Genomic DNA, 19,426 nt, shown 5'->3' on the forward strand with positions numbered 1-19,426 from the left:
AACTTTTATTTCTTGTTTATGGAACATTATTTTCAATTAGCAGGGTCCAGACGTTCATGCGTTTTAAAGGTGCCTTTTATATTAATTTGGGCTTCTTATTAGAAAACACTTAGTGGATTATGTTCCAGAACCCCTTTCCTCCTTTTTGAAACTGAGGTTACATTTAATGGCTTTGCTCCTGCTTTGCACCACAAAAGACTTCTTTGCTCACATATATTTAGTTTGGTGGTATAATTTCTGCTATTGGGCACATGTAAACTGCATTTTGCATAGCAAGTACATTGACTTATAACAAAAGCAATTTTCTTATTTTTTCAGGATAAATTTCATAAGTCTCATCCTTTTGTGGCTATCATGAATTTCTCTCTTGGGTTAAACCCTTTAGAACAGGAAATGAAACAAGTGATGAATCTGGAAGTTCCTCATCATTGTCTAGATCAGAATCTTGGTTGCTTTAGGGAATATTTTTCTCTTCTAATTGGGCTTTCACCAGAGAAGTTTTACCAGAGCAGCACAGTGTCAAAGTAACCAAATTATCTTCTTTATATTTACAAGGATTAGATTAGTTTTAGAGATTTTTTTCCTAAGGGTAATTTTTGGAAGTGTATTTTTTGCAGCATACTCTAAATTCTGGATATGTACACACTCTAAACCACCGATTTTTGATGCATGCTAATGTCTTCATCACTGGTCATTAATGAACTAAATTTACTTGGACAAGACCTCAATAACAAGCTATGATTTCATGGCCAACTTTCATAAAAAATGATTAAGCACTCTCTAACTAAAACCTTAATGAAATAATTGTTTCAGGGTGTGTAAGAATATATGTTACTTTTTCAAACTTTCAAGTGTACATAATATTGCCTAGTTTCTTTTTATTTCATAAGAAAGGCTACTTATTTATGAAAATACTAAACTGGTTGTCTTTGTAATCATATTTTAAAAAATATTAAGTTGGACAGATTAAAAATTGAATATGTGCTCCTATATGCTTGATTCTTTGCAGCTCACTGGGATATATGCGTAAAGAGAGTTGGACATACTGGAAATATATAAATTGTAAACTATTCTTGTCAAACCACTACTGTATAAGGACATTCTACAACGCATCTTTTTATGGTTTGTTTCTATGATACAGGGTTAGGTCCACTTTGAAAAAGTTAATATTACAATAGTCGGCAAGAATATGAAGTGTCTGTATATTAATGCTCTAAATTTAGGTTAAGATTACTTTTATAATTTTTAAAAGACAAATTCCCACGTTTTTGCTACTTATCTGAAAATTATGCAGATTTTTATGGCAATTTATTTTAATACATGTGGATGATAAGATGCATCTTAACTGATGTTTTGAAATGTGGGCTTTTGTGGTTTACTGTATATCAATTCATACCTGATATTTTGAGGAGAGGGAAATAATACTCACCCTGTATTTGTACAAGAGAAAATAGGTAAAAATGAGCTATACTTGGCTCAATCCTTATTCTTGGTCACTGTTTTTCTGAAATTGTATGGGGAAGACAACAATGACAGGGCAAAATTATTGTCATTCACAATGAAGCAACCAGGGAGGATTTTTTAACTTAATGAAATTATAAACAGCTCACCTCCCATTCAACCCAAGTGTCAAACCAAGGGCAAAGCCATTGATTAACTTACCAAGCATTCTTCATCCAGAGGGAAGTCACTTAAACGGTTTGTATAATTCAGGGAAGGAATGGTCTAATAATTTCTCAACATTGTTGTTTTTTTTGTGAGGAGTCAGGTACTGAACATGGGTTTTTGACCTCTACTTAAACACAATTATGTTTATTGGGCACTAGAATCACATCTAACCTAAGCAGTCAGCAGCTTCTGGATTTTCAGTATTGTGACTAAGAACTTGTCATTATCTTTGTGGCAGTATTATGCAGTTAGATATTGAAGATGCTAGGATACAAGCGCTTTTGTTAAGGTGTTACACAGTAATTTGTTTTATGCAACGGCTCTGAAGTCAGACAGCTCTTTTGCTATGAATTTGGTGTCAGTTATGCAGTAAAACAGTGTTTTAATTGACAGCTTGAGTGGATGAAATTGTAGAGATGTTTTTTAAATGGCTTCCTTGCATTTCATTGTAGGAACAGAAGTCTTCAGTGAAATAACAGCGTTCTCACCTGGAACGTTGCTGATTAGCACAGAGTTGTGATAATTGCTCTGGCAGTTTGAAAGATGCAAAATGTAAAGCTAAAAGTTCCTTTACCAGATGTCTTTTGGAATGGAAAATATTAGCAGCTTCTGATACCTTTGAGATAAGAAAGAATGCATAGCCAAGTATTGCACTGAGGAATGCCTGTGCTGGAAAAAGAATTAGTTTTCTCTTAAAATCAGGTGTCAAGTGTGCATGTATATATACACACATATATATGTATATGTACATATTAAGAAAGATAGGAAGAAAATGTGGTATCTATAAGCAAATAATTCTAGATAGTATATTGTTCTTGCCTTTATTACTAAGTTATGTTTTATCAACAGGTGTCCTACAGTTTGCTGCCCTTGGTAATATTCTAAGTCAGAAACTACGATTGCCTTCAATGACCTATTTAGAAGTCACTTACCCAGAATATATGGTTTTGTTAATTCTCTCTTGTTAGGACATCTAATGTCTAAAAATCAGAAGTAGCAGCTTATACTCTTTCAAGTGATCTTTTTACTGTGTCAGTTTCCCTACTGGCTGCTGTGTTTAAAGTGCATCATGTTTCTGTGCATTTCATATTTGACATTCATGAAACAGTTTGGACTGCTTCTAAGACACTGTGAATGTGATAAGGAAATCTTGAGGAACATATTAATTCAACTATTTAATTAAATTTACTTCACTAAATTTGAGGTGGAGTAGGCAGCTGCAAATGAAATAATTTCACTGAGGCCTGGACTGAGAAAGGTCCTTTAGAGATCTTTTTGTCTGAGTTGATATACCTGAGGGTTCTGGTTTTAATGACTGTGCCTTATTTTTCTTCTCTGCCTTATTTCTGTGTAAAACCACCTCTGGAGATATATGAGACCAGGTTTTAAAAATGTACCATGCTAATAGTATAACTAAAGTATTAATCTTCCTATATCTCTGAAGGTTTGTAATGCTGCTTTCCCAATAAAAGTTCATTGCTTAGTCCCAGGAGGTTTTTGTGTGCTAGAGGTTCTCTCAGATCTCCACTTGATAAAGCCTAATACCATCTCCAAACCTCTATAACCTGTGTCCTGCAGTCACCAATGACTCACATAGAAAAGAAGACGGGAAAGTGGGAGACATAGACAGAAGGGATCAAAAAGGTGGTAAAGCTTTGCAGACATAAAACTGGATTAGGAAGTCCATAATTATTCAAAAGAAAAGAAATATAAAGATGTTTCAGGTTTGTGATTCCCCTGCTTTTTGAACAATGCCACCACAGAGGGCAGGGAAAGCAAGATATTCTCATTGTGGATCTGAAAGCTCCTGTGTTAGCTCTCCCAGACAACAGAATTTCCTTTTGTACTGACCAGAAGCAGTATGTGAGAACAAAATCATTGGTAAGGGAAAAGAATAATTTATGCTGCAAATAATGGTTCAACATATGTGAAAATAACACATGCTCACAAAGCATGGTGAGAGTACCTCAAGACTCAGCATTTGCTAATAGCATAAAATTGTGTCCAGGTTCTTTTAGCTTTATGCTATTTGGAATAAGAACTGACTGCACTATATCAGCTACTTATGTGTGGTATTTGTAAATAATTGAAAGCTCTGTCTCTAAGATACAATTTTGCAGAACATCAGAAGGGCCTTTATGAATTCAAGTGCTGGCTGTGATGCTCTGAACAGCGTTTAGTCACCAAGTTTAACAGCACTGTTATACTTCTCTGGTTTAAGTTCTTGCTTCCCTCTTCCACACACCCCACCCCCCGACTCCGGGTTTCATTATCTTCTGCTAGTTCTTGCTCTCCCTGGGTAATAGCTGTATATTTAAAAGCACTGAAGGATCTGCAGCTGAAATTTTCAAAATTAGCGCTGCTCAGTCAAACTCAGATGTCTCTGGTTTCACAAATACTATGATGGTTCCATCTATAAATTCCTGTGTCTAAATTTTATTTAGGCTTTCACAGAAATACAGATTTAGCAGTTAGAAGTTATGAACTTCTACCTGCAAATATTACTTGACATTTCAGTATATGACCTCCTTCTTGGGGTTTTATATGCTTTTCAATTGTGGAATATCAGCTATATCTTCTGACCTCTTTCCCCATCTTCCCACCACAGTGGAGCTTGCACACTTTGTCTTGCAATGAGCCTGGAAATTAGAACACCTGAAAAGATTAAACTGTTTGTGTTAAATCGTCGTGCCATTTGGCAATATGATGTTGTTGACTATTTAGTCTTTTTCATTACTTCTATCAGTTTTATCTACTCCTGAGGGGTTTGACATTACAGAGTAATAATAGTAAAGAGCATCTAAAGTAACCCTGATCAACAAGTTATGTAATATATATAGTTTTTTGCTTTCCAGATGGAATTGATTGGACCTGAAATTAAAGTTAGCAAGTGAAAATGAGAAGATTACAGTTATTATTTGATGTTTTATGTCTATCTAACCTCTATCTTTTGTAATATGATACGTGCAAAATATCATTGTGAAAATATGAATGTTAAAAAAGTGTGTGGATTATATTAGTAGAGTTTTAGGTTTTAGCAAGGTCTTTGTATGACTCTTAAAAATTACGTATTTGGTCTACTCAGCCTCCTATAAAAATGTTATGTGCTTATTGCTACTGTTTATAGCATATATTGGGGCAGCAATTGTCTTTCTTTAAGAGAAATTTACAAAGCCATATTTGATGTAAGGTGTTTATTTTAAAAGTAAAGATGAATGCTAAGTACATAGATTAAGCTTGGCAGCTACCCTGTTGCTGAACTGTGCTTGTGAGCAGTTTTAAAGGCACAATCCCTGAACCCATTTACCATCTGCTTCCAGCAAGCCCACCCCAGCCCCAAGGCTGTCCCACAGGCCACACGATGACAGCAGCGGGTGAGCTGCCTGCTTCCCTTGGGCCGCTAGCTCATGCTAACAGAGACACAGTGTGCCCCTCCTATTTTTCAATTCGTGGTTTCACTACTGCTGTAACTCTGGAGCACATCTCAGTACAAGAATAGAGGCTATTTCTAGAGGCAATGGCCTGTCACTTTATATGAATGTGGTGAAGGCTGCTGCTGTCAGTGTCACTTGGAGCAGGCTGGAGAGTTGTGGTCCTCACCATCTGTTCGGAAGAAACAACTTATCAGAACAGTTTTGGCCAGAAGGGCTGTGCATTATACTACCTGTCTGCTTCTGGTCTTCAGATGCCAAGGATAGCATCCCCAGGGCTAACTGTTGGTGGTATTCCAGAAATTCCAGCACCTGGTTGGTGGCTTCAGCACCTGAAATGCCTTTGTTACAGCAGAGAATATATAACATGTACTGGATTTAACTACAGGGGTAAAATAATATAATATTACATGGTACAAATTTACATAAAATGGCATAATAAATAGTGGGAGTAGGATTCTGCCATATTTGGGGGAATGTTTTGTCTTCAAATGTCTTCAATGTTCAAATGTCTTCAAATAGTGATCTGTATTATTTGAAGGATTTTTGATGTGCTGGGCAACAGCACTTTTTTACCAGTTATTTATATATCTGAGTGGCTTACAAGTATGTTCAAAGCATTCATACATCTTAAAAGAACCCAAACAAACCACTTGCTCAGTGTTATTGGCTGCAGGAGACAGTTTCATGGTGGCATTTATAAATTATCATGATGAAGTCTTGTCAGAATGAACATGGGTTTTGTGTTGTATAATCTTTTTCCAGTTTCTGAGTTAACAGCATGGATTTGCAAAAAAAGTAGTAACGTTTCCAAACCTGTGGTCTTGATGGCTATACTCTATTTGTGTAGGCACTGGTCTTTAAAAATAACTTTGGCTTGAAAATACTGGAACTGCAAAGCTCCAGAAGAGGTGCTGGTTTTTAATCATTGCATTAAGATACTTGCAGAAGATGAAGGAAACCTGGATCAAATTTCATCTTTTTTTTTTCTTTTTTAAATTTGTTCTACAATTTTAAAATATTGGTTGACATTGACAGTTAAAATTTGAAAATAATAAGAAAGTTATTTAGAGCGTTTAGCTTATATTCGAATTTTTGTTTTGTCCACAGAAAATGGAACAATTTTGATAGGAATATTGAAACCCCACATTGAAAGTAATATAATCTTGTTGCACTGGGTATCATAGTGCCTTAAATTATTGCCTTGTCTTTGAAACAGATAATAACACACACACACACGTCCACTCCCCCCTTTCTCCCCATGTATTGGTTTTGGGAGCAGGAGGACTGCAAGGGGCTTCTGTGGGAAGCTGCTAAAATCTTCCCTGTGTCCAAAAAAGCCAGTGCCATCTGGCTCCAAGATGGACTTGCTGCTCGCCAAGCCTATGCCCATCAGTGATGATAGTAGCACCTCTTGGATACCATACTTAAGAAAGGGGAAAGGTTACTACATAACACCATGGAGGAGCAAATTCCCCCTGCAGCCCATGGAGGCTCATGCTGGAGCAGGTTCCACCTACAGCCCATTGAGAACCCCACACCAGAGCAGGGAGATGTGCAAAGCAGGCTGTGGCCCCTTTGGCAGCCCATGCTGGAACAGGGTCCTGGCAGGAGCTGTGTTCCTGAAGCAGGTTTCCTGCAGGACTTGTGACCTCACAGGCACCCACACTGAAGCAGCCTGTTCCTGAAGGGCTTCACCCCACGGCAGGGCCCCATGCTGGAGCAGCTGGTCAAGAAATGCAGCCTGTGGGTGGGATTCATACTGCAGTTCATTAAGAACTATAGCCCATGGGAAGGTCTACACCTTGCAGAAGACTGTCTCCTGTGAAAGGGACCCTATGTTGGAGAAGGGTCCTCCTGTGAGGAGGAAAGAGCAGCAGATAAAACATGTGATGAACTGACCATGACACTCATTCCTTATACACATCTGCTGCTGGGACGGAGGAGGTGGAGAAATTTGGTAAAAAAATTAAGCCTGGGAAGAGGGGTGGGGGAAAAGTGTTTTAAGATTTGGTTTCATTTCTCCTTATCGTACTCTGATTTGGTTGGTTATTAATTAAAGTAATTTGCCTAAGTGGGATCTGTTTTGCTGTTGATGGTAATGTTGAGTAATTTCTCCCTATAATCACTTTCTCTCCTCTGTCCAGTTGAGGAGGGGAGTGTAAGAGCGGCTTTGGTGGTCACTTGCTTTCCAGCCAGGTTTAACCCACCACATCCTCCCAGGATCTTATATATGCGAAATGCATTCCATTATAAGATGGACTTATATTTGAAAAAGAATTAAAGACTGTGGGCATTGGAAGCTGAAGTGTAACATGTATGATGTCATCTCTCTTTCATGAAGTAAAACATACTCAAGGCTGGTAGTACGAATTCTGCTTGTGGACATGTGCTATTTTCATTTCTACTTTAATACTGAATATTGAGATTCCCTGAAAAATCTACTGGTTGACTTGTGAAAGCTGCATACCAGCTTTTTTATTATCCAGTCAGTAGTTGAGATCTTGCTGTATCAGGCTACATCTTTTTTTGGTTTTATTTCTCCTGGCATTGTTTGCTGTTAGAATTTATTTCAATTTCCTGATTGTAATGCCAGACATGTTTGAAGATAATGTAATTTGTCAAACCAAAAATGAAATGTATGTGTGTGCAATGTAAATGGTTACAAAAAATATATTAATGCAAGTCTTGCTGATCTCTATTTATTTACTTTGTAGCATTCCTTGAGATTTTATTCAGCTCTTCCTCAAGACAAATGCCGATTACTTAATGTGGAAGTTCTATGGTTAATGTGTACTAAGACTATTTTTTTTCTACCTACAAGTTAATAGTATCACAGTTTTTCATTAAATGACTGATAATCTAACTCTCAATGAAATCTGACAAGCATCTGTCAAACCATTATTTATGCTCATAATCAATGCAACAAACAGGTTTTTATTTCATTATTCAGCAACAAAGTCTGACAGGATCTAAAGCATTGATTGCTTTGATTGAAACATTCTCCTACATGTTATATGTTAATATTTAATAGGACGTTAATTTAAATTTTTATATGAAAACCAGCTTCTTCAGCTGGGGTTGGACTTCATAAAGAATTTCTCTCTGAGATTTGATGGAGTCTAACATGGCCTCACTTTTTATCTGTGTATTGACACAAAACACCTGAGATCAGGCCTATGTCTTTTTCCTGGGAAGATAGACATTTGAGTACCAAATACAGCCTGAAGGGGCAAATGTTTCTATTTCATGCTGCCACTGAAGGAGCAGAAAGGAGACCTGTGGGTGATCTCTTGGAGGACTTCATGTCACAGAGCAGCACTTCTAGAATAGAATCATAGAATGGTTTGGGTTGGAAAGGACCTTAAGATTATCTAATTCCAACCGCCCTGCCATGGGCAGGAGCAACACACACTAGAAAATGTCACTCAAGGCTCTGTTCAATGTGACCTTGAACACTGTCAGGGGTGGAGTATTCACAACTTCCTTGGGCAGCCCATTCCAGTGCCTCACCACCCTCACAGTAAAGAACTTCTTCCTTACATCTAACTAACTTGAACTTCCCATGTCTAAGTTTTAACTCATTACCCCTTGTGCTATCACTACTGTCCCTAATGAAGAGTCCTTTTGCAGAATACTTACAGGCCCCCTTCAGATACTGGAAGGCTGCTACGAGATCTCCATGCAGCCTTCTCTTCTGCAGGCTGAACAGCCCCAACTTTCTCAGCCTATCTTCACATGGGAAGTGCTCGAGCCCCTGATCATCCTCGTGGCCCTCCTCTGGACTTGTTCTAACAGTTCCATGTCCTTTTTATGTTGAGGACACCAGAACTGAACACAATACTCCAAGTGAGGTCTCACAAGAGCAGAGTAGAGGGGGAGGATCACCTCCTTCGACCTGCTGGTCATGCTCCTTTTGATGCAGCCCAGGATACAGTTGGCTTTCTGGGCTGTGAGTGCACACTGAAGCCTGCTCATGTTCAGTTTCTCATAAACCAACACCCCCAAGTCCTTCTCCGCAGGGCTGCTCTGAATCTCTTCTCTGCCCAACCTGTAGCTCTGCCTGGGATTGCTCCCACCCAGGTGTAGGACCTTGTACTTGGCATGGTTAAACTTCATGAGGTTGGCATCAGCCCACCTCACAAGCGTGTCAAGGTCCCTCTGGATGTCATTCCTTCCCTCCAGTGTATCAACTGAACCACACAGCTTGGTGTCATCAGGAAACTTGCAGAGGGTGCATCAATCCCACTGTCCATGTGGCTAACAAAGATGTTGAAGAGGATCGGTCCCAACACTGATCCCTGAGAGACACCACTTGTTACTGGTCTCCAGCTGGACAATGAGCTGTTGACCACAACTGCCTGTGTGCGGCCATTCAGCCAATTCTTTATCCAAGTGGTATCCGAGTGGTACATCCATCAAACTGGTGTCTCTCCAATTTAGCGACAAGGATGTTGTGGGGGACAGTGTCGAATGCTTTTCACAAGTCCAGGTAAATGACACCAGCTGAAGTCAAATGCATCAACTTGCCCCTTTCCATCAGTTCTGTAGCCCCATCATAGAAGGCCACTAAATTGGTCAAGCAGGATTTCCCCTTAGTGAAGCCATGCTGGCTGTCACCAACCACCTCATTGTTTTTTATGTGCCTTAGCATCATTCCCAGGAGAATCTGCTCCAAGGTTTTGTGAGGCACAAAGCTGATTCTGCCTGGTCTGTAATTCCCTGGGTCATCCATTTTCCTCTTCTTGAAAATGTGGTTATTTTCCCCTTTTCTCAGTCGCTGGAAACTTTGCCTGACTGCTATGATTTTTCTAATATTACAGACAGTGGCTTAGCAACTTCATTCACCAGCTCCTTCAGGACCTGCAGATGGATTTCATCAGGTCCCATGGACTTGTGCACATTCATGTTCCTAAGATGTATGCTCTCGTACAGTGGGCCTAAGGTCTTAATTCTCCCAGTCCCTGCATGAGCGTATTGCCTATTTGTGTAGTGTCTATTTGTGTGTATATGGGAGTATACAACATTGCTTCCCTTTCTTCCCTGGAATCTCCATCATGGATGCAGCAAGCCAGGATGATACAGCAGAATGTGGCAAGTAAAGTCACCGAGATCTTAGTAAGATCAGGATGATCATCCTTTGTGTTTTAAAGGCATTCATATGTGCTGTTTCTGAAAAAATACTCTGAGCTATATAATAAGAAGTGCTTTTGTGAGTCTGGTATTGGGTGATCCCACATCACCATAGATAATATATTTTTATAATGTTTTTCATCCACACATTCATTTCTGTTTCTCATTCTTATCTCCCATGCTGAGTAAATATTATCCTTGAGTGGGGAAGTTTGTGACAATGTCTCTTCTCTGTTTTCTTTTTGTGATCAAAATTTCTCATTCCTGGCATATATTTCATAACCACTAATGACTGAAAAACTCCTTGGTATTTTTATGTATTTCTTCTGAAGAGTTTTGTCTGACTTGTAGTGGTAATTATATTCTCCTGATTCCACAGATTTCAGCTTACAGTACTGCTCTTGTTTCTTATAATTCTGTAATTTATACTCCTCTCTGTCTAGTTTAGAACATTAATTTATAACAGGACTTAATGTCTCTAAGGTTGGTCTAACAATATAAATTATCTCTCATATTATGGTATTATTCTCTGTACTACATAGAAACCACAGTGTTAAAGAGTAGTGTTTCCAAATCTGGGAAAGATAGATTACTCTTGTTCCAAAGAAATTACCACTGATGTAAGAGAGAGTGTACATGATGAATCAGCTTACTATACCAAATGTTTTGTTGGAAAGTGCTTTTTACACACAAGTAGCCTGAAATTTGCCTGGGTTTAGCTGGCATAATGACAAAGATGTTGAGAAAGAAGTTTTCAGGCAGTTGCTGTAATTGCTATCAAGCATAAGAGGCAATTGTTGTTTGAAAGTCAGACAGATTGTTGCTGAAACATGATCACTAGAATTAGACACCTAACAAAGACTTTTTGATTCATTTATTTATTTTTTGCATATTCTTCCTCATTTCTGATGAAACAAATGCCACTTCAGAAAAGGCAGGGATTTTCAGATGGCTGTATAAATATAAGTTTGAAATTACACTTAAGATTTGTTTTCCTACTGGACCCAAGCCCAGACAGCCACTTCTCAAACACAGGTAAATTCTCTGAATCCTCTGTAAGCTGTATGAATTTGAAATTAGTCTAACTTTCTACTGTGACAGGATTTACTGACATTGGTGGTATGCATCAGATTTAATATTATATGAATATTTTTACTTTGAAGCAGAAGTATAAAAAGAGCAAGAAAATGGGTTTCAAAATGGGCAGACTAAATTAACAGAAAAAAAAATGAAAGAAGTGGCATCAGCCTGCATATGATGATTGGGAAAAGAAGAGTCAGAAAAAGAAGATAGACACTTTATTGAAGTGAAGACAACACCATAATTTATTTTTTTTTCTGGAATACAGAGAGCCTCGTCTGTCAATTCTTTACCAATAGTAAACAGATATTTCATTTTCTTACCTAATTACTGATTTATAGTGGGCTACAGTGTTCTGCAGTGTAACAGGTTTTTTATTTAATTTATTGGCTGCAATCCTGATGATAAGTGAATGTATAGTGAGATGGTCATATTTTCTTGTTAAAAATTGCAATGCCTTCCTGAAGGGAGTACTTTTCTGATGTGATATATAGCAATAATAATAGGTGATCATAGGTTTAATAGACAGAAATAATTAAAATTACATTGGCAAGCTCAATCTATCTAGGGAGGGAGCTCTAATTAAGCCACATCTCCTTTGCATTATAGCTGTTCTGTCAATTTCAGTGTGATATATTCTGTCATTTTTATACAGATGAAACTCCTATTCTTTAATAGACTAAAGAATTTATGTTTTGGCAGAATTATGAAAGACTCTGTCATTTTACATTAGCAGAAATATGAAAGACTTGCAAGCTAAACCTTCATGCCCTCCCTATTCCCAAACAAACAAAAAAAAACCCAGAAAAGATAGATGTGAAATTTCTTTAATAACACCAGCTAGAGCATATTCATTAACGTTTTAATCTTTATATTCTTTCAGGGTACAATTATGTAAGAATCAAATTGAGCAGATTGATATGAAAGTCTATTCAATCTACAAACATAATGAATTAATAATACTGAACATCTAAAATCTTCAGCAAAAGGTAAAGGGAGCTTGCTATTAAAGAACTCTACAGTGCTTATATTTTAACTAATCAAGTTTGAAGTGATATCACTTCCTTCATGTATAAGAAATACATTACTTGGGAGCAACTAAAGAATCTGAATTCATATTTCTGTGAGTTTGTTTTTATTTGTATTAATTTAACAGAGGCATCAGAAATTCATGCAGAGTCTTTCATTTGTAATTTTATGAATAAGATGGCCTGAAATCCCCAAACTGTTGTGAGCATTTCCCAGTGAAAAAGTGAAAGAGAGAAGCCAGCAAGACTGTCACCTTACAGAAGGAAGTAAAGCACTAAGTGGAATAGAAACTAGGAGAAATAATAAGTGAGGTGGCTGTAAAGAAATAAGGGGAAAGACTGAAGCTTCCAGAATGATGATCAAGTAAAAGAAAATTACCATCAAAATAGGAAAGGGCCAGAGGCCAAGAAAGAAGAACATAAATAAATAAGAAGAAGAGAAATGGAAAAGGTCAAAAGAAACTGCAGGAACAGTAAACATCTACAGATATTCTGGGCAACAGTGTGAAAAAACTGTTACATAAGATTCTGATGTATTTGTCTTAATAATGGAATTGGATTTGATGAGCTCAGACACCATGTCCAGTTTTGTGTTCTTAGTGTGCTTGGCAACAGAGGCAAAAGTTTTCAGTGAACAAGTCTTTTGTATGAAGGAATTAAAAAGAGAACCAGAATATATCAGTGATGTACTTCTAGCCGTCTAGTAACCTCTAAGTCACTGAACCATGTGTAGTTTGGACTTGCATCAACCAAGTTTTTATTTCACCAAGTGTCATGGGTTGAGCAGTAGCAGTAATTTTTTCTCCTTCTTGTAGCTGGTGCAGTGCTGTGTTTTGACTTCTGGGCTGGGAACAGTTGCTTGATAGCAAGCATGTTTTACAGCTCGGGTGTTTTTTGTTCGAGGCCTTTGTTCTGAGCTCATGCTCTGCCAGGGAGGAGGGGAGGCCGGGAGGAAGGAGAGACAGGACACCTGACCCAGGCTAGCCAATGAGGTATTCCATACCATAGCACGTCATGCCCAGGATGCAACTGGGAGAGGGAGCTGGAAGGGTGGAGCGCTGGGGGGGGAAATGGAGGAGGTAGCATGCGGTGCTCAGCCGGGCAGGGTGGAGTGAATTATGGGTCAGTGGCTGGTGAGGTGTTGTATTCTCTTCACTTGTTGTTTGCTGTATCATTATTATTTGTAGTAGTAGTAGCAGTAGTGATTTATGTTATACCTTAGCTATTAAACTTGAGTTCTTATCTCAATCCGTGGGGGCTACATTCTTTGGATTCTCCTTCCTAACTCTCTGGGAGTTGGGGGAGCAAGGGGGGGAGTGAGTGAGCGAACTGTGCGGATTTTGGTTTAAACCACGACACCAAGACCGACCAATTTTCAAGATATTCTGAAAGTGCTTGCTGGCCTATTTTCACTGAATCTTGGGATAGTTGGAATATTTCTCTTTTTAGTGAGAACATTAACACCAAAAAAGCAAGAAGGATGATGCAGATGGGAATAGGATAATTAATACATTATTCCTGAGGACAGTCACCAAAAAGTAAAGGTGAGATTCCACCCAGAGACAAATTTTAACAAGTTATGTATCACTATAAATAAATGCAGTCTCATGGAGAGCAGCTCTTATTAAGCACATCTATGAATGTTACCTGCATAGGAATGATATGCTTAGACCTTCCCTCAAAAGCTAGGGGCAAGGAGAGTAGGACTGATCTCTGTTTTCCAAATTACATGCCTTTCAAGGTGTGTAATTTGAGAAATGAGCACTATGCCCAGCCTGGCCCTGGTGGGTGCTTATTCCATGTAGTATTACCAGCTCTTGGAGGCTGTGGTAAAGACAAGGCACAGGAAAAGGCAAATATCATGTTTCCAGGCCAGTTCTGATGCAAAAAGCAGTGTCTCTGTGAAACTTTTTTACATGTGAATATTCACAGGCATGTATTGCCTTAGATGTTAGTAAATGCAGTAACTTGTAACATTGGTTAGATACAGTCATCAAATTAATATAGCTGGAAAATTACAGGTTCCCTTTCAATACACATTTTCCTCTAGGCTTTTTCATTCAAATAAAGTTTTCATTCAAATTAAGCTTTATGATGTTAATGAAGATAACTTTTGTCTTATCTGCAAAATATAAAAAAAATGCACATAGACATCTACAAAAGATACAAAACCATCTTGACTGTAATACATGGTTTGTTTACTGCTCCCTTGTTTAAAATAAAGATTTTTAAGAGGCAGTAAGCCTTACATTGTGTATGTCTTTTGTATTTTATTTACTTATTTTTAATTAAATCCTAAAATAATTTCAGATTATGATATGACAAAATAAATAAAAATATAAATTTGACTTAAGAAAAAAAAATACACCTTAGAGAGAGAAAATAATATGCTAAGAGATACAGGTAGATAACAGCAATGAGTCTTACTTATCACCAGGCCTCTGCCCATGGAGCCACTAAGGCGGCTAAGATGGATCCTGGGTGAAAATCTTGCATGGAGAGAGGATTCAGACTTTAATGGAGACCCCTGCAGGTGCAGAGCAGAGTGATGTACAGGGTGCTAGGGAGGCCCTGAGTGAGATACTTGCCCCTGTAGGAGTCACAGGGACACCACCTGGCACAGGCTTTAGTCCTGGGTTTGGAAATGTTGCTCTGACAGCTGCCTAACATGGAAGAAACTTGAAAAGATGTGCCAAATCTTCACTTACACCCAGAGAAAGATCCTAAGGGAAGGAGAGGGAGTTTTCTTTGCCCACCCTAGGCCTTTGTAAGTCAATGCTTTCATTAATCCATAAATCCTGACTTTTTCATAAAAGAGCTGTGCTTCAAAGTATATTGAAAACTTGAAATCACATGTTTATCATTCCACCTTTTTTATAAAAAAATCTATTCTAGACAAAGTATTTAAATGGAAGAGCCTTAGCATATTAACTGAAAATAGTACTCTGATTTTCCATTTAACAAGCTTCAGCCAGGTGTAAATCTGACACCCTTTGCATTCTTTTGCAATGCATGGTGAAGTTTGAGCTCTACTAACTTGACTACAAGGTTGACTCCTCTTGATACTTCAGATAGCCGGTGTTTTTTTTTTTCTTTCTTTGTTTTGTTTGTTTCTTTGTTTACTTTTCCTGTTTAAGAGAGCTTGCATAAGGTTGAGAAACTGACAAATTCTGTAAAGATGAAGCTGGGAAAATAGAGTATATTTGGTTGTTCAGTTGAGGCTTAAACTGCTTGCTTCCTTTTCCATAAACTCATGAAAAGAAGAAAAAACTTCCCTCTGCATCTTTTACAGGAATAAATGAATTATCATTCTGTCCCTTACTGGCTTAGTTGCTTCATGGGTTGTCAAGTTGGTGGTTTCAGCTTCTGAACAGACCATTTGCTATTATACATATAGTCAGATTGTAATTTTTTCCTCAATTTGATAGTTTTAATGTCTTTGCTTCTGTGCTAGGAAGTTTTCCAAGCATCTTCAAGTTCGAGTTTGGACAAAGAACAGAAACTTATTGATGGGAATGGGTGGATGTACTCCAACTTTTAACTGTGGATATGTCCCAGATGGAACAGTATGATCAGGGGTCCTTCAGTCTTCAGTAAATGCATTGCTTTAGCTGTGGTTTGCTCCATTTTCTGAAAGATTACTGCTGGTCAAGTTCCCTTCCAGAAGTCAAATGTGTTTATTTTCTTCACATATATTTATATTAAAAAAAATCACTTTTAAATGCTGCCTTTTAACCTGCCACACAAGTAGGAATTGCCTCTTCTGCATACTAGATTTACTGTTGCCTTTCTAGTGTAAGTATATGATTAAACTTGTCAGATACAAATGTGGAATTCACTCTATAGCGTCACTTTGAAAAGGGAGAACTGGGATTTGAGGGGAGATACAGATGTGCTGCCAATCCCAGGTTCTCTCTGCTACTAGGAATTTACCCTCATGCCATATGTACTCCTGTGAGGAGCAGGGATTTGACCTCAATTATCCTTATCAGTCCCTTTTAACTGGATATAATCTGTGATTCCATGATTCTATAACTGCTTACTTCATACGAGCGTAAATTCAGGCGATAATAAACCTCCTAAATTAATTAAGTGTCCAGAACCACAATATTGTTATGATTTATTTTAAAAACAGCTGTTAAATTGAAAGCGTATTAGAAATATATGTTATGGAACTTTGTCTTCAAACAAACATCATTTATTACTTCATCAGAGGTTTGTTATCATAAATATTTAAGAAAAGAATGATGAGATGGGAAGAAATCTGAGTTATGCAGAAACAAGCACATAATTTTAAAAAATCTTTTTTTTTCTGAGCTGTTATACAAATAGTTTTTTTCTAAGTAAAGGAGAGCAAAAGACACTTGGAATTTCTTGAAATTCATGTCATTTATCTAGGAAGATTTATTACCTCTAAGATGAGGTTGTAGTGGAGTTCATGGAAGCCTGGAACTCTGAGTTTTCATCCCTGTATACATTAAGGTCTCTAACCATTATCATAACAAGTGTTTCTAATTCATAGATAAAATACCTTCATCAGTTCATTTAAGGAAATAATAAATTTCATTTAGTATAGTGGCTCTGTAACAGAGTTATACAGAACTTAGAAGCCTCTCCAATGGTTATTAAATACATGACTTTTTATGCAGGAAGTAATCCTGTATCTTTTCTAACACTTGCTGTTTTCCAGTGGTACATAAACATGTATGTAAAATCAGTTTATTAGTAAAGGTTTCCACTACCACTGGGTTGTTTGGGTTTTTTTTTCTTAAATTTCTACTCTGTGTTTTCTATTCTTGTTTTCTTAATTAACCATGTTCACTTTTACGGAAATGAATTTCTGTAAATCTGAATGTGAAGCTGTAACATTTATACTAAGTCCCTTAAGAGAAAGAGTTGACATGCATGCTTTTGCACAGAAATATGACTCTGTGTATATATATATATATGTGTGTATGTATGTGTGACGTATTTATGCCTATATATATATAAAACTTCCTATAAAACATGTTAACGTAAATGCAGAACTAAATATAAAAACATAGCTGAGGCATGTCAAAAATATAATTTCCAGAGACAGACTTAAACAAAGTGATGTGGTTGATTCAGGTTCTTTTACTCACTAGCATGGAACAGGCTTTGTTTTTTTACAGCTTTGTAACCTTCCTTTTTGTTTTTATAAGCATAAGTATTGAAGCAGAGAATAATAATAAAAAAAAAGAGATTAAACAGTCAAATTTAATTAGCTTGCATGGCAATACAAAAGCAGGTGAAATGTGACCCTAGTCTGCTAATAATGAAATATAATTAGATCTAATTTTTTTAATTTATACCATTACATTAATTTATATATTTTCTCTATTTTTTTTCTTACTGCACATTTTAATATTTTTCTTGGAAACTGGTTTATAAAGAATTCATGGATGTCTTCAGGTGCATCTGCATAGGTATCTATGCTAGTTATTAGATTTAACAAGAGTGTGCTACATCAAGAACAAAGAGATTTTGAGATACACCTATATAAAATGCATGCGCATATCAGAAGAAAAAACATCAAACACATGTTTGCTTGAAAATTAAAACGAATCTAAAGGGAATGACCAGTAGCTCTAAAGAACATGGGTAATATTGATGGGTGAAATACTCACCCCTGCTTTCTAACATACAGAAGGGCCACACTGCTGCAGAGCACCCTGTAAAGGGCTGCTGAAAAAGGAATCTGCCCTGGGGCAGGAAATACAAGTCGGGTGAGGAAAAAGTATGCAGTCTCTTCCAGATATCTGGCTGTGGGATCTCCAGTACAGTAGATACAAAAAATGATGGTGCTTTTGTAGTGCAAACTGGCCTTTTGTCAAACTCAAAGTACTAGTCTGACTAAAAGTCAGTTGTGCTGTGTAGATGTTTACACATAGACTTGTCATTGCATAATTGCTTGTTTCATAATTAATAGAAAGAAGTAAGATCAGTTTAGCTATTCTGTTTTACTTGTCCATTTTTAAGATGAGCATATCCAAGTCCCTGTTGATCAGCTTGCCTAGATCTCCACTGACTGCCCAAGGAGCCTTAGAACAGTAGGCAAAAGAAGGGCAAATACGGATGTCTCCATTGGACAAGCCTCCATTACCTCAGGGGAATGAGGAGCCTTTCTTTAAGGTGTTGTTTAGGTTGCACCTGATTGAGGGGCCTATCATGCTAATTTTTTGACTTTCCAAAGAGCAACGTCTGCAATCACTTACATCTTCCTAAGTAGGTAGCCTCTTCAGTTTGGGGTGTCCCTACAGATTCAAGCAGCAGCTGCAGATCTAGAACTGTTCTTTGCTCTGACCCTCTCTTGTCAGTTACCTGAACCGCTGGAAAGACCCTATATGGTGTCAGAAGCTGCCTTCTGTACAGAGGCACAACTTCCACAACTCACAGTCTCCCCAACAGCAGAGATTATGGAGCTGCAAAACTCTTTATGCTGAGAACTTCTTTAGGGCTGTCCCTGGATTTTAGTCAAATTCATATCAGGAGTAGTCCAGATAATCAGAGCCTGGAGTCTGAAGGTTTTTTTCAAATTCAGCACCACAGACACTATTACCCCAAATAATCTGGAAGGCACTAAAGACTTCAGAGCAAGAGCACAGACCTTGAGACACTCCTCATGGCAAACTGCAGAGTTGGACATTTGTATGGCCAACTTTTTATATTCACTAAAGCTCTGCAGATGTTAACTTCTGCTTCTTGGCTTAAGAAACTCAGAAAACAAGATTGGAAATAAAAATTTTAACTTCAGGACCTGCCTATAAACTGGACCTTCTGTTTTTGTAAGCTATAAAATTCATCAGGAAAGAATCATGGGTGAATCATGAATTATCTTTTCAGCAATATTTTCCTAATCACAATAAATTTATAGATGACTCAGCAGTACAATGTCTATAAAGAACAATGTGACAAGCATGTACATCTTTGGACAGATTCAAATGTGTTTCATTGAAAATGCAATTAAAGACTTATAAATGTTATAGTTATATGTATTATGCATATTAATCTCATAGGTTTGTACAATCAAGTAATATTTGACTTTTTAATTAATACTTCTTCACA

The sequence above is a fragment of the Melopsittacus undulatus genome, chromosome Z (assembly GCF_012275295.1).
Source record: "Melopsittacus undulatus isolate bMelUnd1 chromosome Z, bMelUnd1.mat.Z, whole genome shotgun sequence".
Lineage (NCBI taxonomy): Eukaryota > Metazoa > Chordata > Aves > Psittaciformes > Psittaculidae > Melopsittacus > Melopsittacus undulatus.